The sequence below is a fragment of the Bos grunniens genome, chromosome 12 (assembly GCF_055505025.1).
Source record: "Bos grunniens cultivar Pamir isolate PY7600 chromosome 12, Bosgru_T2T1.0, whole genome shotgun sequence".
Classification (NCBI taxonomy): domain Eukaryota; kingdom Metazoa; phylum Chordata; class Mammalia; order Artiodactyla; family Bovidae; genus Bos; species Bos grunniens.
In genome coordinates, this window is record NC_141176.1 from 19,791,236 (window position 1) to 19,814,922 (window position 23,687).

A 23,687-nucleotide genomic window follows, 5' to 3' on the forward strand; every position below is an offset into this window, starting at 1 on the left:
GGAAGGAAAACAATCTCAAACATGTACACTTATTTCCCTACCATCTCCCCAAGAACCAATCTGTTTTAAAACTGCAACTACTCTTCCTTACCTGATCATGACTTTCTTCATGTTTTCTGCACTAAGTCTCCAATTCTTTCATTTCATTGAGTTAATCCTATCTATTTTTCAATAGATAGGAGCTTATTTTCCACCTCCTCTAAGAAGTCTTTTCCATTGTCTAGATCCACATTTTCTTTGAGGTTCTACTGCCCACTTCAAGTTCGTAAGACAGACTTTACACTCCACTCTTCTCTAGTTGTTTCCTGTAAGTCAGTACAATATTACCAGCTAGGCTAAAAGTTCTTTGCAGACAGTGACCATCTTTTTTAGACTATTGTGAAGTACTGGGCATAGAATAGGTCTTTAATAATAAAAGATCATCTCACTTGAAAAATGTAAACAGAAAACTTTTAAGGCATTTTAAGAATTATTTTAATAGCTTTTTGATGGGATGAAATTATATTCACTCTTATTTATAGACCTCACGGAGAAGGCAATGGCAGACCACTCCAGTACTCTTGCCTGCAAAATCCCATGGACGGAGGAGCCTGGTAGGCTGCAGTCCATGGGGTCGCTATGAGTTGAGCACCTGAGTGACTTCATTTTCACTTTTTACTTTCCTGCACTGGAGAAGGAAATGGCAACCCACGCCAGTGTTCTTGCCTGGAGAATCCCAAGGACGGGGGAGCCTGGTGGGCTGCCGTCTATGGGGTCGCAGAGTCGGACACGACTGAAGCAACTTAACAGCAGCAGCAGCATAGACCTCAAATTATCACCATGTCAGATTTTTACACTATTCAAAAATAGATTTGCATATGAATAAAACTGTCCTGCTCTACTTTGGTAAGGTATATAACATACATACACATGTTATGTACATAACCATGATCAAAACCAGTCGCCATTCTTGGGATTTCCCTGGTGGTCCAGTGCTTTTGACTCTGCGCTTCCACTGCAGGCGGCACGGGTTCGATCCATGGGTTCCCTGATTGGGGAAATAAGATCCTTCATGCCACACAGCCCAGAACAAAACATAGCAGCCATTCTTGATAATCCAATTCCTTCTGATACAATTTCTTGCAATAGGAGATTTACAAGTATTAATACTTGGTTGTGGCCTTGCTTACAGCCAATAGATTAAATCAAAAGGTTTGAAATTTGAATCCTTTAGACTGTATACATTTCAAGTGTGTTGTCAAATTACAAATACAATGTAATTTTGTTTAGTTTGAAATAAAGTGAAATTTTGCTTAAAGGAAACTGGAATTCTTCAAATTGAATCCACCTGAATTTGTCTCTTGAACTCTATTTCAAGAAAAAAGTCAACTTTAAGAAAAATTATAACCAAACACCCTTTGGACATTATGGCTTAAAACACATTAAATACTACTCTTGAAACTTCTATACCTATTATAATATTTTATATGACTTGATCCTTACATAAAATTTAACATTCAGCATATTGCTTAAGACAAAATATACTGAAATTTTATAATTTTTATTACTGCTTTACAAAATATTCAAACAAGGTTTAAGGTCATTGTAAACACCAGTTGAATAAATATCCAGTACTTTCATATTGTCCCATTAATTCAATTAAATGCTGTATCTGATAAACATTAAAATTTTTTATTTTTTAAAAATAAGAATGAGTGTGTGCCTCTCCTTCTCCAAGTTTCCATGGAGCTGTTTTTCTTTCTGTTGGCTATGTTTCATATAGTCAAGGATACAATCTGACAAAAGTGTGGGGGAAAAAATCTAAAATTTTTTCTAGAATGGAAAAGGTAAATATATAATATCCAAAATTCTAAGGTGATAACTGAGGTTTCTACCTAAGTCTGCAAGATTAATGAGTAACATGTTAGTGTACAGAATTATTTATAAAATACATTGTAGACTGACTCTGTCCTAGGATTATATATAAAAAAAAAAAGGACAAGACAGACCTTTTACTTAAAATTTACAGTGAGACTTGAAGAGAGCAATTTACTTAAGGTCACACAACTTTAAGCCAAGCCAATTTTTAAGTATTTGAATATGACCACATTTAACTTCTCTAGGATAGGACAGTTTAAGCTTCTGTTTACATTGTCATTCCCCTGGCAAAATAACCAAGCGATACTAAACACTTCTTTAGGACAACATTCACAAATAGGAACTTTATTATACTAAATTATAACTTTTTGTTCTGCTTCATTTCATGATCTTCAAATCAGTGGGAAAACTTATGTTTCTCCTACATGCTTAATTATCATCTAAATCAAATTCATTTTGATGACACTGAAGAGACTAGTATCAGAGGCAAATGCCTCTGAATAAAATAACTTGAATGAATAAATAGCGCTACATACATTACTGAATGAGATTCAAGTGATGGAAGTTTCATTGTTTGAGACTTAAAAATGAGGACAAAATGAGAGAAAATAACTTACAGATTCTCATGTCTAGAATCATCAAATTAATCTAATGGACATTTTCACCCCTAACTTATTTCTTGATTTTCTACATTATTCTTAATTCTTTTTTTTTTTATTCTTAATTCTTATAGGAATCCTAATCCTGAATTATTTCTTTTTAGAAAGACTTAGATTATTGCAATTTCTTTTCCTTAGGAGCCAGTAACAGAACCAAACACATAGTCTAAAAAGATTTACTCTAGAAAAATTTTGTTTCTAGAAGTTTCATATTTTCAACTATGAGAAATTAAATACAAAACTACTGAATATTAAAAGTAAACATTTAGAAAACAGAGGTTGTAAAGTTGTAAGACTGTTGATAACAGAATTCTAAAAATTCTGACTTACCACCATGTTAAACAAATCAGATTGATTCAATATTAATTTAAATGTTTATGGGAAATCTACTCCATGTCAGGTATGTTTTCAGTTTAATTTTAAAGTTCTTATATGCATAAGGAAATTGTTACTTGAAATACATCAGATATCACAAATAATAAAATTACACATTTCTACACATGAACAAATGAAAACTACAAAAATTTAAAATAGCAGTTTCATATAAAAAGGTTATCATACTAAGACAGGAAATGAAACAAGATGAAAAGTAAACTTTGCCAAAATAAGGAATTTTCATACTAGATTGAAGACAAGGTTATATGCTGATTTCATCATTCCCATGCTTCCTTTCGCAGGTCTCTGGATAAATTCCATTGAGCAGTTATCTATTTAAAGGTAACTAACGGTTGCCATGTGTTGTATTTAGAATCTTGATGTCAAAATCCTAAACTAATGCAACAGTATCTTAGGCTTTTTCCTTATTTAAAAATGAGGGTATTATTGGCAGTGAGCAATTAATTTTAGAAAACATCTTAAAAATAAATCTCAGAGTGCAGACCTATCAGGAATATTATCGATGAACAGGTCTGTTAATTATAAAACACCCCAATATTTGGTAGGTCATGCCTAGTTTGGAAGGCATTTTAACCATGAAGAGTGAGAGACCATTATGCAAAATCAATCTGAGAGCAAGCAGAGTATTATAAGGCTAGAACTTCAGTTAATTTGGGAATATATTTGGGTCCTCCAAATGAATGTAGAGTCCAGAAGTCAGATGATTTCCCAATTCAGGGTCAAGCAGCTGAATGCCATGAATTTAGGCAGGCAGCATTTAGAGGCTGAGTACTGTGTGTTCAGGAAGCTGGTTAAAGTTAGAGTCTGGGAGATCAGCAAGAAAAGAACACGAAGACAGTGCTAGGAAAAAAGGTCACACCCTATGACCTCAGTGGCAAAGATGAAAGTGAAAACTGTTTCTTGATGAGGAACAGAGACAGTCATAAATAGTTGTTATGGTTGAATTCTTACATACAAACTAATATAACTTCATTGGTGTAAGCAAGGTTGATTTGGATTTGGCTGTCTTAAGCAATGGAGAGTAGGGTCAGTCAGGTGAATGATAAAGTGGGGAAAATAGCCATCAAATAATTTTAATACTTTTAAAATTACTTAATATTTTATAAAACCCCAAATCTTGAGATGGAAACAGAGCTAACTGGAATTCCTGACCTCCATAATGCTTTCTTGTAACACTTCAGGAAGAACATCTCAGAAGCCACTTCAACCTACCACACAGTTTTCCTAAGACTTACATCAGGTATACTGTCAAAGTTTATTACCTAGAAGACAAAACACACTCTGTGAAATTCTTTATGCCTTAACTAATGCATCATCTCAGTAAGAGATAAAGAGCCTTCATAGACTTACTTTATGTATAAAATATAAACCTTATTAGCTGGGAAGAACTATTTCATGTTTCTCATTTCTCTTTCCCTGTGATCCTTCAATGAAACTGTGATACTGGTGATCTGGAAATACATTTGATCTAATTGATCTTAGGAAAATTCTACTGAAAGGATCTAACTTCTGGCTATCTAACAAGCCAGTTGTTTTGAGTAGTCATCCTAATATTGGTATCATGCATTATTGCTATCAATGCATTCAACAATTATGAAGGGAATTAACATGATATTGAGTGCTCCATGAGATTATGGGCTCACTAAATGGGCTAAGATAGTCTGGGCTCAAGCCTATTAGGCTTATAGGCTAATCATAGAGAAATAAGGGAAATAATCACAATATGATGTAACATAAGCAATAATGAAATGACTATAGGGATGACAGTAGAAAAGGGAGTTGTTAATTTTGTGTGTGTGTGTGTGAAGAGGGTGGGAGGAGGTCGCCCTTCAGAGACAATACCCCAGAGTATTTCTGAAGGCTCAGTGAGAACCTGTGATACTGCCTAGAATTGCTCTATAGGACAGAATGAAGTTAATGATGATAAAGCCGGCCAGAAGCCCTTTAAATTGACATGAAATACAAAGAAAATGGTATGTTTCACAGCTTAGGATAATCTGCAAAATAAGTTTACAACTTAAATGTATAATTTTTCTGCAGCCTTCTAGTTACAAAAGTTCTATTTTCTCTTAGATTTTGATTAGCTTCTCAAGAGACACATTAAGTGAGATAACAATGCTGTTTGATGCTAGGATGCCTTAATAGCAGTACAACCAAATATGACCTATAGATTTGCAGACTTGCTGTGGACAGTTAGGTGGGGCAGTTTTCTCAGAGCTGGACACTGCTATTAAGGGCTGACACACAAAAACCCAGGTCCAGTGTTACCAGAACACCACTCTCAGAGAATGTGTCCTTGCAGTGTGATAGTAGCAGTATCATGGAGTACTTCAGAAGTTAATTTGTGCTTAGTATAGTACTTCCACATACAAATCTATCTTAACATTCTTCAGAAATTGTAACTGTCATTTTGAGCCTTTTAGGGCTTAACTTCCACTTTGTCTCCTCTATCTCTTGTTAACTATAGGACAGAGGTTGTAGTTCATTCAGTATGAGCTCTGCAATCAAACTGAACTTCAATTCTGACTCCCCCTTCAACTAGTTCTGTGACAGTAGGCAATCTACTTGGAGAAGGCAGTGGCACCCCACTCTAGTACTCTTGCCTGGCAAATCCCATGGACAGAGGAGCCTGATAGGCTGCAGTCCATGGGGTTGCTAGGAGTTGTACACAACTGAGCAACTTCACTTTCCCTTTTCACTTTCATGCATTGGAGAAGGAAATGGCAACCCACTCCAGTGTTCTTGCCTGGAGAATCCCAGGGACGGTGGGGCCTGGTGGGCTGCCGTCTATGGGGTTGCACAGAGTCGTACACGACTGAAGTGACTTAGCAGCAGCAGGCAATCTATTTCCCTGTGACTCAGCTTCCTTACAGCATGGGAGAAACAATATATCTCCTCCATTAGGTGGTTTATGAGAATTGAAAGGATTTTTAAATGTAAAAGTTTCTGGCAAAGGATAAAAACAATGTGTCAGTAATTTCTGTCACTATTAGCACCTAAAGCTTGAGTGGTTTCTATATGCAGTTAAAAAGAAATCATATCTACAACCCAAGGGGTAGATATTTCAATGTTTTGATTTGATTTGGATTACTTTTACTAAAATAACCACTCAAAATAAAAATTTACTGGCCTATTTCCCAGAGGGACAAATAAACATTAACAAGTGTGCAAGGGCTGATGTTACTTATTGTATTAACTGTCTATGAAGAATCTCTCTATAAATTTGGAAGAGAACCATAGTAGTCTGAAAGCTAATTGAATTGTAAAAACTAAGAAGCCAGCATTAAAAGATGTAAAAATCATCTCAGCCAATTCATAGCACTATTTACTCAAGCCTCAACTATGATGTGGGCTCAAAAGACTAGCAACTATACTACAGAATTGTTTCCTGTATGTTTGATGACAGATGACAACTCAATCCAGTGCTGATTTCAGAGTGAGACTGATCTTCCTAGGAACACTCCACTTAATAACTGAGCACCTATGTGTCTGGTAAGGTAGTAAAATCTCCAGTTGAAGCTACATATAAAGAATTCCAAAAGCAGTGATTCTAAGCCCAAGTTATGGCTCTGCAGTCTTATGAAAAATCCAAGCACCCTAGAAAATAAACATCAAAGAATGTTCCATTGACACTATGAGTTAACTGCCCTCTCAAAACTGTGATTTAAGAATTTCTCTAGAATTGGCCCCTTCTTGTTTATCCAATGTCTTCAACTTTATTCTCCTTTGAAGTTTTAAGAGGAAAATGAAAACTTAATGATCCAGTTCTATATTGGATTTATTCAACAGCCTTGATAAAGTATTTCTTGAAAACAAATGCCAACTTGTTTTTAGTATTTAAAATTTATATTCCAACTTTAGTAGCTCATTGTTAACATTTTCATAGTTTTAAGACAAGTGAGACACATTTCTCTAAATCTTGATCTTCAACTTTTCTTATATACTCAGTTAAGATAATGGTTTTCAGTAAAAACTGTCCTAAAAAGAATCCAGAAATTTCCCTAGGGTCCTTTAGTCAAAGATAGTTAGCACATGTGCTCTTAAAGGCACGTTTGTTCAAGCTGATGTACTGATTTTCTTCATCTCAAATGTTATGTTTAAATCCTACTCCTCCCTCCAATTTCATCCCTCTTGGGGTCTCTGGTAAAGCAGTCCATTTCCATAATGTACACTTCAATAGTTGGTAGAAAATCCTTACTTAGGAGCTTACATTTGCACCCCCTTGAAACTCCATCTCCTCAGTTTTGCCCTTCTGTATTTTGCAATACAGAATAAAAAGGTCTCAATATTGTTCTTCAAGCAAGCTTCTCAATACCTTCAAGAACCCCTTAGGACATTTGCTACCTCTGCATGAGGTCTACGCAAGCCACACGCACCAAGACTTTAAATCAACAGTGGTTTGGGGGAACAAATGTTTATTAGCATATAGCAATAAATTATAAGCCTAAATAAATGAAGAATTTTCATGCTAGTTTTGAAACTTGTTGGACTTTTACCTAAATTCCAAATCATACTAATTTGGTTACCCCCAAAAACGTCTGCAATTCCCTTTATTACTGTCTTAAAAGAATTTAATATCTTGAGAAATAGAGAAGTAAACTCATCACGAATGTTTTCTGAAGAGTATAACTACGTGTAAATTTAGTCATCAATTTTTAAAAATCCAAATTCCTTGAGTTTTATAACTAAATACACCTAAAGAGTTGTATTTTAAAAACTGGCCTGAGGGCTTATGATGAACTTGAGCATTTTTGGGTGCTTTCCCTTTTTTCAAGGATACAATGCCAACTAAAGCGGTGACAAAACTAGCACAACAGAGGGTCTAACTTGACACCTGTAGCAGGTGAGTTCTGGAGACAAACACCCCTCCTCTGTCAGATTTTAAACTTCCAAGTTTAATTGATTAGCTAAATTGTCATATTCTAAATCTAAACTACTTTTAAGAGTTTTAAATTATAAAATACTGAAATGTGAGAAAAACAGATTGAGACAATTTTTGCTCTCTAAACGGGTTGCTGTAACAGGTCATACATTATGAATTTATATCGTGTCATGTTTACATTCTGATAACCAGTCATGTTTCAATCCAAATTTCTTAAGTGTTTTTTGAATACTGAATGTGAATCCCATAATTTTAGAACACCAGCTCAGCTTTTTGATAAATTTGATGTAATTATTGGGGTATAAACAGCACAGGACTTAATTACTATACTGGTCTTAGACTTTCTTCAGCAAATCTTGAACAGTACAATTTTCAGTAATTATTTCTCTCTCCCAATTAAAATCCTTCAATGACCTCCCCTGTCTCAGAAAGGCTCTCAAACAATGGAAAGGTACTGGGGATGACAGGCAGGTGTGGAAGAGGAAGCCAGATGGCAAACAAGATGCATTTTCTCCTCAAATATCTTGAGGAAGTTCAAAAACTTAAGCATTTTTACAGTAAAATATTATGGAAGAGATGATAAGATTGGTGGTTTTTACCTATATAGTTGACTCTTGATCAACAAGGGGGTTAGGGAAGCTGACCCACCTTGTAGCTGAAAATCCATGTACGTGCTCGTGTGCTAAGCCACTCGTCGTGTCCGACTCTTTGCAACCCCATGGACTGTAGCCCACCAAGCTCCCCTCTCAGTCCGCGGGATTTTCCAGGCAAGAATACTGGAGTGTTGTTGCCATGCCCCTCTCCAGGAGACCTTCCTGACTCAGGGATCAAACCCATGTCTCTCACGCCTCCGGCACCGGCAGGCAGGTTCTCCACCACTAGCGCCTCTTGCGTAACTCTAGTTGGCCTCTACACCTATGTTCTGCATCCTCAGATTCGAACAACTGTAGACCGTGCAATACTGTAGCATGTATTTATTGAGAAAAATAAAGACTCCCACAGTTCAAATCCACATTGTTTGGGGGTCAACTGTATTTTAGATAAACGTCAAGAAAAACTTTCTGAGCCAGCAGCATTATCTCGTCTCTCTTCTAGAGCATGATGTTCTTTCCAGCTCCTGGCATAGTTACAAATTAGGAAATAAATTTGCTAATCCAACTATACATTTAGAAGGAAATAACATACTGTTAATAATAGTAATTCTCACTGGATGATAAAAATATAATTTTTAAACAGAATTTTTTGCCTTTTTTGAGGTTTCTATGCCTATACATTAGTTCTATGGTGGAAAAAAGCTAAAAACTTTTTAAAAGACAAAATCCTTTTAAGATCAGAAAGTCAGTTTCGCTGTGCTATTAAATCTCTATAAACCAGATTTGTTTTTCTTTAGTTTATTAATATAGTTCCAAAATTAAAAGCCACTCCTTTTCTTATACTTACCTTTTCAGGTTTTGGGGGCTGGAAGACGGGAGAAATGACAGCAAAGCTTTTCAAGAAACAGAGTAGACTGCTCCCCCGCGGCAGATTTTAAACTTATTTGATATTTGAAATTACCTGTTTAGTTCTTCCCCAAATAGTTAATTCTTCATTATCACTTCTCAAGTTCCTGAACCCCTAAGAACTTAGGTTTTCCATTTATGGACTTCCAAAGCAGGTGATTAAGTGGTAAGGCTGCTTCAAGTATTTTGATTTTTCAAGAATCTTTTCCCAATACCACCCCCCAAATCATACATGTTTATTTATAATATAAAAAAACAAGATTTACCTCACACCATAATACACCAGTAGTAACATTTTAGCATATGTATTCTTCTAATGATTCATACTATGTGGTAACGTTTTTCACATAACCAGGAAGTTTCTAGCTCATTAAATACTCATTACATTATTTTAAATAGCTGCACAGTATTCCACTCAGCATGTTAATCAGTCTATTACTGGACACTTTAAGAACTCTTCCAATCCTCTAATATTATAAACAATACTACAACAAACACATGGACTACTTCTTAAATGGCTCTATCAACAGCGCTTACCATATTAGCAAAGTGAAATAGAGAATCCATACTTTTAAGAATTCTTTTAGTGTGCTAAAATCCTAGAAATATGACTAGTCCACACTGTATGTAGTATATATATTTTCATATAACTGAGAAAAAAATCAGCTGTATCATTTGTCAGCATAAAATTAATATTTGAACTTTGGGTGTTCTGAAATTCTGGATGTCTTAGTCTACCTGCTTTTTAAGTTTAAATTTTTTTCACTTTGTTTCTTAAGTTTAAATATTTTTCTTCATCTTGTCAGTACATTTATAAAAGGTATATATACATGAATAAATGAGGTGAAATTAATGATAGAAATGCTGTATTTCTTTGTTAAGTGAGAGAAAAAGGTTAAGAGCTACAGGGATAAATTTTTTGTAACATGGGAAGGAGGGATAATGCCAAACTATTAAACTCATGGAACATTCAGCATAGTGCATTTAAAAACTGTACAGGAATAAATTGGGGAAGAATTGGGGTGGTGAAACGGCATAAATAAGAGCACTGAAATTAGAGACAGAAAAACAGATGGAGCAGGACTAGTTTGCTTGAAAAAAATGGAAAAACTTCAAGAAGGTTAGGGCAAGATTATGAGGTACAATAAGTCTGAATTTTATCCTATATGCAAAAGCAGTGCATTAGGAAGATTAAATTAGTGGGACATACCATAGGGGATGAACACTTTCAGGCAAGTAAGTCCTTAGCTAAAATGCTAACAGAATTGGAATAAGTGAGAAGAATGGGGGCAATTACTAGAATGGAGGAATCAATTTTGGTTCGTTTGAGTACATTACAAATATGTCATTTACTCATTTAGCTAAGCTTTGACTAGGCTAAACTGAGCAAGTAAAAACAAAAAACACAGTTCATAAAAACCTGATCATCACACGTATACCTATTAACCAACCATTTAAACATTTTACATTCTAAATGGTCTCAGATGGAGGTTCTGAGTCAGATCTAAAAAAAATACTCTTACCTACGAAGGTCAAATAGGCTGAGGCTCACATAACCCTCAAGGTAGTTTTAAAGGAAGGAAAACTAAATCTGTATGTTAAGCTAAGAGCTTAAACAGCCGTAAAATTTGGCTCCTAGAAACTTTAATTTATGAGCTATTATTCTCTCTTGTATAGTTGATCATAGCCATCCAAACCTTCTTGCTGCTCTTTTTAGTAAACACCAAAAACGTTTCGGCCTCAAGGTCTCTGTAGGTGTTATTTCATCTGCTTGAAAGGCTCTTCTCCCAGAAACCTAGAGGTTTGCTCCTTTAGTTTTTAGGTCTTCATTCAAATGTTATCTTTGTGAGGAATTTTCTGACCACACTATTGAAAAACACATCTGCCTTCCTGCCTTCCAAACCTGTTTAACCCATTCCTCCCACTCCCCTAGCTTTATTTTTCTTCATAGAACTTACCACCACCTGACATACCACATATTAGCACCTATCAGTTTTTTATGTATTCTATCACTCATGCCTCACTCCCAAAATTGTAAGCTCTATAAGGGCTGGAATTTATCTGCTTTGTTCAGTGCTGATCCTCAGTGCCTGTAATAAAATTTGTAGTCCTCTCTATATAAATGCTTCAAATCTATTTAATGCTCTTTGTTAAACATAAGACAGAAAAGACATTTATGGAAATACAATACAAAAATCTGCACAGACTATGTGAAAATGTACAAATTATCTTAAGAAACGATGTACCTACTCTTTCTCTACTTCTAACTATAGGGCAACGCTTTGTTGTTTCACGCTAAAATGGCATTTAAGTGATCACATGAAAACTTAAAAAACAAAAACAAAAACAAAAAATTATCCTATAGTTTACTAGCATATGTATTAAAGTCCAAAGGGAAAAAAAAAGTTTTAGTGGTGCTGTAAGAATTAATATCTCTGAAAATATTACTTTCATAAATATAAGCATTTCTAAAGATTATAAAATAATGAGATGTGGAAATAAGAAAACTTTGGAGTGATTTTAAAATTACTTCCTAAAGATTAATTAATGCTAAGCGGTTAAATTATAAAATGATATACAGAATAACTTTAGTAACAAGTTAATTAAATTGAAGAACATTTAGTGTCTCAAAATCTAACCCTATAGCATAAACAAGGTTCTCTAGGCAGTTTACATTTTTGCAAAACATGAACGTAATCATAAGAATAATATAATTCTTATTAATAAGTAATATATTCTTATAATAAGAATATAGTATCAGATTATTGAAGTTAAACAGAATTAAGGGGAACCTATACTCATCAATATGCTAATATAAATGTATTATTCATGTATTTTTATATGAATCCCATGTATTAATAATCAAGAAACAGACCCATATAGAAGTTATAAATGTTGAATTTAGTTTCAGTATAATACAAACAAAAACTCATCAACTAATTTATCACACTGCACAGTAATTTTAACATAGCAAGTTTAAACTTATTTATTTTGCCAACATTTTTTTCACTGCAAATAGCCTAAAAAAAAAAAAAAGATATCAGAAATCTCTGGGATACATTTTATAAATAAACCAGGTAAGAACATAAATTCTTAAATTCTACTGGAGAAATTAATTCTCCATTAAAGGAGCTCAAACAAAAATAAGAAATCCCTGATAAGAGGTAAGAAAATAAAAATGTTTAGCTGGAAATGTACTGATGATGGTCTTCCAGACATGCAAGTGTTTGGGTTGGCCAAAAAAGTTCCTTTGGTTTCAAAGTAAAACGACTCATCTTTCATTTCTCCAAGAACTTTACTGAACAATGTATTCCTCATTTTGTTCCACTACCTTCTGCCATTTTTCAGGCAACTTCATAATTTCCTCTTCCCCAATTTTTTTTATCTTTTTCAGCAAAGATCTGTTCCAGCTGTCTTTCATAGCCTTTCAGGGAACTGAAATTTTATTAAGAGAATTTTGTAAAAACTTTAAATGGAAAACAAAAAGGTGCAATGTCTGGTGAATATAGCAGATAAATCAAAACCTTCCAGCCAAACTGCAACAGTTTTTGCCTGGTCATCAAAGAAACATGCAGTCTTGCAGTATCCTCATGAAAAATTATGCATTTTCTGTTGACTAATTCTGGACATTTTTCGTTGAGTGCTGCTTTCGGTTGGTTTAACTAGCAACAGTACCTTGAATTAACTGTTTGGTTTTCTGGAAGGAGCTCATAATAGAGGACTCCCATCCAATCCCACCATATACACATCACCTCTGGATGAAGACTGGCCTTTGGTGTGGTTGGTGATGGTTCATTTCACTTGTCCCACGATCTCTTACATTCCACATTATTGTATGGTATTCACTTTTTAATCACTCATCACAATTTGTTTTAAAAACAGTTTTCGTTATGTTTCAGTAGAGAATCGCACATGTCGAAATACAGTCAAGCAGATTTTTCTCTCAACTTATGTGGAACTCAAACATCAAAACGATTAGCATAACCAAGCTGGTGCTAATGATTTTCAATGCTTGATTTGGATATTTTCAGGATGTTGGCTATCTCCTGCATGGTATAACACTGATTGTTCCCAATTTGATCACTATCAACTTTAACTGGTCTACCTGAACATGGAGCATCATCCAGTGAGAAAATCTACAGCATGACACTTCACAAACTTTTAACACATTCAATCAGCCTCAGCACTTTCTCCACACACTGCACAAATCTTTGTGTTTCAGTTGCATTTTTACCTTTTTTGAAATAAGCACAATATGCTGAAAATGTTTTCTTCCATCTTCAATATTAAAATAGCTACACAAAAATTTGCCAATTTTGATTAAGTTTCTTTTCAAATGCACTCTGATATGACAATTGTATACAATACAATCTAGGGAAGTTGTTTCAAATGAAGTTTAAAGACAACTAAGTGCTACTAGAGGCAGCGTATGGAAAAAACCGAACGAACTTTCTGGCCAACCCAATAACTGGTCTAAATATTACTTACTACAGCCAAATCTAATCTCAAAAGATTAGGATATTAATTTTTCTCCTTTTTGCTAATACTCAATGAAAAACAACACTTAGCATAAAACTTTTTCCATGAATAAGGGCTAGTAATATCCACCTGCAAAAGGAAAAAAAAAATGATTTAGAATGTCAACTTCTAAATAAATAAAAACACTTAGAGGTCAAAGTTTATTAAAGTATAATCCTTTTAATCCAGTTATGACTAACCAAGGATACCACTAATGATACTTGGTGGTTTAAAAACACTTCTAATTCTAACAATTAAAAGGACACACGACTAATTGAAGAAAATCTTTACTGTTAAATATGATATTTAGTCTATGATCAAATTTTCAATTCTATGTTACATATATGGGATCTTAAGATACCTGAATTTGAACACAGTATGTGAAATAAATTGTTCACCTACTAAAATATCCCTCTGGCTATCTCCTGAATACTTGCCTGTAGTCCTCTGAGTTAGCGCCAAACTCAATCCATAATCCAAGTAACAGATTTAAGATGCTCAATACTGGAATTATTTGGCATCAACTTAAACTTGAATAAAAAAGATTAGAATTTTTTCCCAAAGAAGACGGAAAAAATGAAATCTTAATATACACCCATATATAACTATTTCTTCTCTGCAAAATAAATGGCCATATTAACACTAACATGAAAGGGTGTAACTTTCATTTTACCATTTGCTCTTCGTATTTCAAAATTACACAAAGATGGAAGTATATTAACCCTTATAAATAAGACTTTAAGTCCTGTTGAGTTACCTAAATGAGTGTTTCATTAGGTATCGACAGGCTATTTCCTGTTCTCTATTAAGAGACTGGAAAGGAGCTGCATACTGTTATAATAAATTTCAATGCAACAGTTTTTCTATACTTTCTTACTCTCCCAATATTTCAATTTTTTCTTTAATCCATTCTCAGGATTCAAGTTTTTATTTAGCCCCAAATGATCCTTTTTCACATCTTGAGCACCTAGATATAAAGGTTTACTTAGTAAAAGTAAAATGCATTTAGAAGGCAGATTAGACAAAATACAATTTTCTAAAATCTGACTTCAAATACATTAAGGAAAATAAAATCAAAATAGAAATCTAATTCCAGGGGTTACAGAACAACTCTGCAACTCATTCAATAAATATTTCTAAGTATCTACATATTAGTTCCTGAAATATTTTTAATGGAACCAAAAATTGTATATTTGTAACAGTCTTTCATGAAATGGCTGAGATGAAATAAAGGAAACAGGTTAAAAGCTTGGTGAATGATTTTTAAAAGTCCTAAGGCAGTATTACTTCCATGTAAAAGCTGGCATTTGATTCTAGCCAATGTAGTGTATTACTTCTTTATTCTGGGGGAAAATTTTGCTGAGAAAAAGTGAGACTTTTCTTAAAAATGAGAACTCTCTTATAATAAGTAATTTTCTTTACCTTGAAATTACAATTTAAACAGAAGATGCTCAAACACAATTCCTTAAGTTACATCTGAAATACTTTAAGGGTTTCCAAAATAGACAATTAAAATTGAAATGATTTTCTAAGAACTGCTTGTATTTTATAGATTTTCTGCTGGGTTACAATTTAAAGGAGTGAGATATTTCTTTGTAGAAAATAAGACCAGGAGTATGGTACCTACACAAACACATTCTTCTTATCCTGAACATCAATTTTTAGTTTAATGACTTATTAAACATCAACAAATAAGGAACAAGGTAAAGAAAACATTTTCCTTCAAATTTTAATTAAAATTTTGATTGTTTGCATCTATAAAATTAGTAACTATAACAATTTTTGTAGGTCTTATGCTAAAGTTAAATACTAGATATTAAAAGACCAAACAAGGCCTTCATGTTTTTTATTTTACTTACAAATAAGAATGTGTGGCTAAGGATAAACAAAATTTTTTAGTAAAAACAAGAAAAAACCAATATGACAGTATAAAGTCAGAAGACACAGGTTTAATATCTTAATCTGCAAGTGTAGCAAATTACTTGAGTTTCCATTTCTTGAGCTATCCAACAAATATACTGGTCATTTGTAAGGTCTTTACTACCTTTAAAGTTATGATTAAGTGCATCTTTGAAACATAGGATTTCAGGAATTTAATTCACATATTTGGATACTTTCCCCTTTCCCTTATAACAGAATATATATTACTAAAAATTATCCTCTAAGTTCTGTTCAAAATGTGTTTTTTACAATATATATTTATCTGTGAGATAAGCAAATGTCTTAATTTCACTTAAGTAGAGAAAGGGAAAAGTAGTATTTCTGTTCTGAAGTAAAAATATTTAAATATAAAAATATTTAAACTGAATATAAATATACATTAAAACAAATTTATTTGAATCTGTATGAGCTTTCAATAAACTCTTGATGGCATTCAACACAATTATTAAATTACACAACACTTTTAATACACATCTAAAAGTTAGTACTAACTTATTTTTATTCAATCGTATGAAATATAACAAGACTATAATACTGAAAATTAATTATCAATAAAGCTGAAAATACATTGGTAATATTAATATACGCTGAAATATGACTGTAGAGTATGGCCAACCTTACTTCAGCAGCACAGTTAATACTGGAGATAATTTTAGAATCTTAACACCAATATTTACGTGCTGCTAAGGCACTGCTGACATTGCTATCATAAAAGCTATGAATAAAAAGAAATATATTTTCTTCAGAAGATCAGATCCTTGTATTTTTGAGGCAGCACAATATGGCCTGCACCTTTTCAAAATCCACAAACCATTATGTGCTGCTACTTTACTCCAAGGTTTTGTTTTTTTTAAACACATGAGCACCTAAAGATACGAAAAAATTTTTCTTTCAGAAAAAGAGGATAAATACATTGAAAAACCCATGTTTAAAGATTCTAATATTAACATAGCAGATATAAATAGTTATTTCTTGGACGCTTTTGAGCAGCATAATAAAACTTATTCCTACACTGAATATTTAAGGAAAGCCAAATACATGCGAAGAACACTGCTGTAAGTTAGGAACACAAAGATGTATAATTGAGAAACAGAAAATCGTTTTTTTTCCTGTGTCAACTTACTAAGTCAATACAGTTAAATAGTCAAATTTTTGAATGCATTAAAATATATGAAGTTATATTTTTCTTTTATAAACAGAAGCGAATTCATAAAATTTGGTCTTTACCTTTGTAAAAGCATTATTTACAAACAGCATTTAACTCCTTGCAGTACACCTCTCAAACGACATCTTCATCAAGTAGGTAAGATTTCATGTCAAAGGAAAAATAAGAAATGACACACAAAAGCTAAGCTTCAATAAACTTAAGCTAGTCAAATGCAAATATACTTTTAAAGAGAAAAAAGGAGATCATGTGAAATATTTAGTAATAAATACAGTAAAAATACATAGGAGGCCTAAAACTAACTTTCTTTCAATTTGTTTTAAAAAACTCAAATATTATTTTACCTTGAATATTTATCTATTAGTTATCCTGTTAGAGCTGGATAACATTTTATATAGGAAATAACTTTAATAAATGAAGTCTTGGAAAAACAAGTTCATTTTGTATCCAGAGATGAGAAATAAAACAGGAAACCTGTGGTTGTTGATTTTCCTATTCTCTGGTTCTCACTCTTCACCAGATAAGGAAGTATACTCCTAAACAGTTTCCACATACATATGAAATTACTTCTCTCAGAAAGATATCATAAAACTACCACCACTCTAGCTCAAGGTCTGGCAACTTCTTTTATTCCAGTTTTCTAATCACTAAAATGTCTATGCTAAAGCCATACTACATCTATTCTAGACAGGTGATATGCACTTGAAATGTGCCCCTCCCTAATAATATCTAATTGTATATACAAAGCATAACCATCACATATTTCACATTTTTTGTGAATCTTTTCCCATTAAAAGTATATGTAGCTAATTTCTTCTTTCTGGCCTGCACATGGCTTATGAGATCTTAGTTCAGGGAGTGAACCTGGGGCCTCAGCAGTGACAGCACAGAGTCCTAACCCCTAGACTGCCAGGGAATTCCCCTAAAACTATGTATTTGAAACTAAGCCAGGTGTGCCAAACTTGAAAAATGTAAGTGTGAATACTGCAAATTGTAAACAGTTTTATGAACCTTTTAAAAAACTTCAGTTACAATGTCTTCACTTATCATTTTTAAAAATTACTTTTAAATATAAATTCTACCATTTTACTTCTGTGGCATTAAGTACAATACTTTGTTGTGCAACCATCACACCATCCATCTCCAGAACCTTTTCATCCAGAACCAATTGAAACTGTACCCACTGAAGACTGCTCACTTCTCTATTACCTCAGCCCCTGGAAACTACCACTGCTTTTTGTCTCTCTGAATTTGCCTATTCTAGGTACTCTGTATAAAAGGAATCATACAGTATTTGTCCTTTACTGTCTGACTTACTTAACATAACAAGGTTCATCCATATTGCATATGTCCTTTATAAGGACTTTATGTCCTTCTTATGGCTGAGTAGATTCAATTGGGTAAATGCTACAGTTTATTTATCCACTAATCTGGGAAATAGATGGGGCAACAGTGGAAAGTGTCAGACTTTATTTTTCTGGGCTCCAAAATCAATGCAGATGCTGACTGAAGCCATGAAATTAAGACACTTACTCCTTGGAAGGAAAGTTGTGACCAACCTAGATAGCATATTCAAAAGCAGAGACATTACTTTGCCAACATAAGTCTGTCTAGTCAAGGCTATGGTTTTTCCAGTAGTCATGTATGGATGTGAGAGTCGGACTGTGAAGAAAGCTGAGCACTGAAGAATTGATGCTTTTGAACTGTGGTGTTGGAGAAGACTCTTGAGAGTCCCTTGGACTGCAAGGAGATCCAACCAGTCCATTCTGAAGGAGATCAGCCCTGGGATTTCTTTGGAAGGAATGATGCTGAAGCTGAAACTCCAGTACTTTGGCCACCTCATGAGAAGAGTTGACCCATTGGAAGAGACTTTGATGCTGGGAGGGACTGGGGGCAGGAGGAGAAGGGGACGACAGACGATGAGATGGCTGGATGGCATCACCGACTCGATGGACGTGAATCCGAGTGAACTGTGGGAGTTGGTGATGGACAGGGAGGCCTGGCGTGCTGCGATTTATGGGGAAGAGTCGGACACGACTGAGTGACTGAACTGAACTGAATCTATGGATATTTGCTTTATCTTCTGGTTATTACGATAAATGCTGCTATGAACATGGTATATAAATAGCTATTTGAGTTCTGATTTCAATTCTGTTGGGTGTATACCCCATTATATATTACTGGATCATATAGCAATTCTTATTTTTTAAGGACCTGCCATACTGTCTTCCATAGTGCTGTACCATTTTACACTTTCATCAGCACTGTACAAAAGTTCCAATTTCTCTACATCTTTGCCAACACATGTCTCTTCACGTCTGTTGTTCATTTTTTAACTGAGGTTTTTGTTTATCTTTTTGGTTGCAGAAGCTCTTGATATATTCTGGATATTTAACCCTTATCAGACACATGACTTGCAAATATTTTCTATTTTGTCAGTTGCCTTTTCACTCTATAGACAGTATCTTTTAACACACAGAAGTTCTAAATTTTGATGAAAGCCCAATTTAGCTTTTGCATAAGACCTCTGTTTTTGGTGTCACATCCAAGAAATACAGGTCCAATGTCATGAAGCTTTCCCCCTGTTTTCTTCTAAGAGTTTTATTGTTTTAGTTCTAATAACATTTAGTCTTTGACCCATTTTAAGTTAATTTTTGTATATAATGTGAGGTATCTAATTTTTCTTTTGGGTATCCAGTTTTGCCAAAACCATTTGTTGAAAAGACTGCCCTTTTCCACAAGGTCTCAGCACATTTGTTGAAAATCACCTGAACATATATGTACAAGGGGTCTGGGGCCTCTAGTTTACTTTTAGGGGTTTCTCTAGTTTATTCCAACTGGTCTATATGTCTGACTTTACAGCAGTACCATACTGCTTGGTTACCATAGCTTTATATCAAGTTTTGAAATCAGGAACTCTGAGAGCGTCAACATTGTTCTTTTTTTCCAAAATTTTGGCTAGTCCCCTTCTGCAAAGAATGTCATTGAGATTTTGATACACATGGCACTGAATCTGTAGATCACTTTGGGTAGTATTTCATCTTAACAAAATTAAGACTCCCAATATATGAACATGGGATATCTTTTCATTTATTTGTATCTTTTAAATTTCTTTTAGCAATGTTATATAGTTCTCAGTATACCAATCTTTCATCATCGGGGTTAATTTTATTCCTAAGCATTTTATTCTTTTTGATGTTATTGTAAATGGAACTGTTTTCTTAATTTCCTTTCTGGATTATTCATTGTTAGTGCATAGCAATGCAACTGATTTTTGAATGCTGATTTTGCTTATTGCAACAGGTTTGTGTGTGTGTGTGTGTGTATGTTAGGATCAAGGTTTTTCTACATATATCATGTCATCTGTGAACAGAAATAATTTTACTTTCTAAATTCTTTATACCTAAAATTGGTTCACAGATATCTGGTAATCTTGGTCCTTTCGTTCTTCTAGAAAAACATCAGACAGGTGTCTTGTCTCTCCCTTCAAACCTCCAACATCTCCCTTTCATCCTCACTTTCATTCAGAAAACAGGAAGTATCAGAAGAGAATTTCTGCCAATTTCCACCACAGCAATACAGATATATGTGCCTGTGCCCATGTAACTCTTTCTTGTTTGTATTATGGATGAACAATCACTGTTCATACAACCAATCCTGCCCCTTTCATAGATTTTATCCTCTGTTGATAACTTAAAGATATTCCTGTAGCACTTTCCCTTACATCTTTAATTTTTTTCTCTATTGGATCATTCCTATCAGCAAACCAACTCTGCAATTTCTCTCAATTTCACCTCTTAACATTACTACTTTTCTGTGAAAATACTGCAATTTTATCACTGATGTTTTAATAAACACGATCTTTTCCTATCTATTTTTAATTCTGAGATAATTAAAAACCACAGCTTTCTATTTGAAAGCCTGAAAAACTTAAAATATTAGAAAACATTTCTTTCCACATGCCAGAAAAATATGGAAATCCTTTATTTAAACACATTAATAAAGTGAAAGATTCCAGTGAAGCAATTCCAGCAGGGGAAGGTACATTTCTCTTTACTTGTGTTCAACAGCAACAATAATCTCTTAGGCTGATAAGCTCTGATTTTTTCCTTTCCATTTATAATAATTGCCTACTTTTGGGTTCTATTGTCACATGTTAGGGACATTCAGATGCTAATACGTGTCATGGAAATATTTACATTACTTTGTTGTTTATATATATTCTTTATGTGTCACTAAAATACTTTAGATTTTTCAAATAGTTCTACTTTTAATCTGGCATTAACACAATTTATAATAGTAATTACTTCAAGTATGCTTCAGATTATGCATATAAACCTCTAAGGAGCTGGTGATACTTAGCCCCTGGGGCACAGACTGACTCTCCTGCTCAGGACAGTGGAATACTACACAAGTGGTATGATATATAGATTATACCTGGAGAAAATAAAATTCACAGACAACAGATTAAAATTTGCTTTTCTTGTTTTTTTTGGATACAAATGCTTAAAAACAAAGATTTTATTAACTAGATAAGATACATTTAAAATTCAGTGTTGAGAACAGGTTTGAAATGAAGCAATATTTAGATATTGCTTCAATATAATCCAGAAAGCCTGTTTTATAATTCAAAGAAAACTCAGTTTAAGTGAATATAAAGTTGTACTGTTGCCACCTTTTTCCAATGAAGAAATTAATGATTACCTAGAAACTGTGTATGAAGTGGATTTCAATCTAAATAATTTATTCCAAAAAAGTCAGGAGATATATGTATTTATACAAGAACTATATATATATCTAAGTATACATATATACATATAGTGCATGCACGCTAAATCACTTCAGTCATGTCCGACTCTTTGCAACCCTATGGACTGTAGCCCTGCAGGCTTCTCTGTCCATGGAATTCTCCAGACAAGAATCCTGGGGTGGGTTGCCATGCTCTCCTTCAGATCTTCCTGATCCAGGGATTGAACCTGTGTCTCTTATGTCTCCTGCACTGGCAGGCAGGTTCTTTACCACTAGCACTACCTGGGAAGCCCCATATATATAGTATTCTCAAAATATTATCATTTTATCATTATACTAACAATAGTATCCTTATATACTTATATATCCTTAGTTTTTTAAATAGTTTTTAATTTTTGACTTCTCTCTACTCCCTAGATATGAATTATAAATATACCATGTCAGCCAAAGAATGCAATATAAAAAGTTTGATGAGAACACAAATAAATATGCTGTTTATCTTAACTTTCTTTCATTACTCTTTTACATTCAAATTATGAATATTTACCCATTACTATTCTTTTTTTATCCTCTGTCAATCTATTCAGTTGGTCAATAAAACTAACTGGCTCTTTCTTTGAGATTATAGTTCATCAATTTCTTTGCCATTCATAATTTCATACCTTAAAATGAGGTCTAGGTACAAGATATCTACAACTGTGTTTCAGCCTGACTTTCTGTCTTTGGTTACCTAACACAACTTCTTAAAACTCATACATTCAAGAATGTATCTGTGGTTTCCCAAGTGGAGTGTGTACTTTTCTGCCTGCTGCTGCTGCCAAAGTCATGTCCAACTCTGTGCAACCCCATGGACTGCAGCCTACCAGGCTTCTCCGTCCATGGGATTCTCCAGGCAAGAACACTGGAGTGGGTTGCCATTTCCTTCTCCAATGCATGAAAGTGGAAAGTGAAAGTGAAGTCACTCAGTCGTGTCCAACTCTTAGTGATCCCATGGACTGCAGCCTACCAGGCTCCTCCATCCATGGGATTTTCCAGGAAACAGTACTGGAGTGGGGTGCCACTGCCTTCTCCCATTTTTCTGCCTAGTGTCAATGTATAACCAGGCCCTCTCCAGTGTTTCCTATTTTTCACCAATGAAAACACTCCACAATTCAAGTTAAAACATTTCTTTTAAGAGCCGTGACAACCAAATGCCTTACGTGGATATTTTTGAAATAACCAGAAATTTTAAGCTAGGTATCATTACAGTAAGAGGTTATTAATAATTTTGTTAGTGTGTTCTAGGTATGGTGCCTATATACTTAGGGGAAAGGGGTCCCTATAAGTAGAGAAGCATACAAACTATTTGAGTAGACAAAAGACCAATCAAGCCTGATGCTACTGTGGTCACCAGTTGAGTAGAAAGTGGAAAAAACACAATTACTCATCATTTGAGTAGTGACTATCCTCTCCCACTATGTGAAGGCTCCCGGGAGAACTCAGATGCTTGTAATAAATTATTTTCCAGTTCTTTCCCCCACTAAGGAGAATATTCCTACCTGCTCTTTGAATCTTCATCAAACCTACTAACGGAGGCTAAAATACTTATTAAACCCCCTTCCATTTATTCATACATTTAAGGACAACTTAAGTCTATCTTCTCTAGTGGATTCTTCAGCCTCTCTGAAGAACTGAACTATCCATTTATAATAAGTTTTAAATCCAGACAATTACTCCCAGGACTGAATACTGTGCTGAGCAGATAACTGGTTTCATTATTTCATACTTATCCTCCTTGCAAATTAAGACTAGCTATGTGGCAATGCTTGCTGGTACAAACCATGCCATTCCTCCACTCCTATATCCCAGTCCATTGGAAACATCACAGTGCCTACATCCTCACCAAGCAGTTACGAAAGGAACTCTGATGACTAAACTTAGAACCAAAAAAAATCTAAAAAATTCAGGAAACAGAACCAGTCAGTTCTTGTCCTTTAATCTTTACACAATAGTTCTCAGTTCCAAGTCTGGTTGTTTGTATT

The 23,687-nt window shown here is 34.1% G+C and overlaps 1 protein-coding gene and 1 long non-coding RNA gene across 12 annotated transcripts in view; one reads left to right on the plus strand and one right to left on the minus strand.

Annotated features, from left to right (window-relative positions):
- Nucleotides 1-23,687, plus strand: part of KCNRG (potassium channel regulator) — a 118,795-nt gene that overhangs the window by 36,247 nt on the left and 58,861 nt on the right. The gene's annotated exons all lie outside the window — the stretch shown is intronic.
- The window catches only part of LOC147361477 (uncharacterized), a 95,760-nt gene that overhangs the window by 7,340 nt on the left and 64,733 nt on the right, over nt 1-23,687 (minus strand). For 2 of the 5 annotated variants that reach the window (XR_015137974.1, XR_015137972.1), the window contains exon 4: nt 908-1,027. This is a non-coding gene — a long non-coding RNA (uncharacterized LOC147361477). Of the gene's footprint in view, nt 1-91; nt 306-907; nt 1,028-12,175; nt 13,902-16,979; nt 17,043-23,687 lie in introns of those variants that run through there. The other 3 variants (XR_015137973.1, XR_015137976.1, XR_015137975.1) reach the window with 3 other exon arrangements.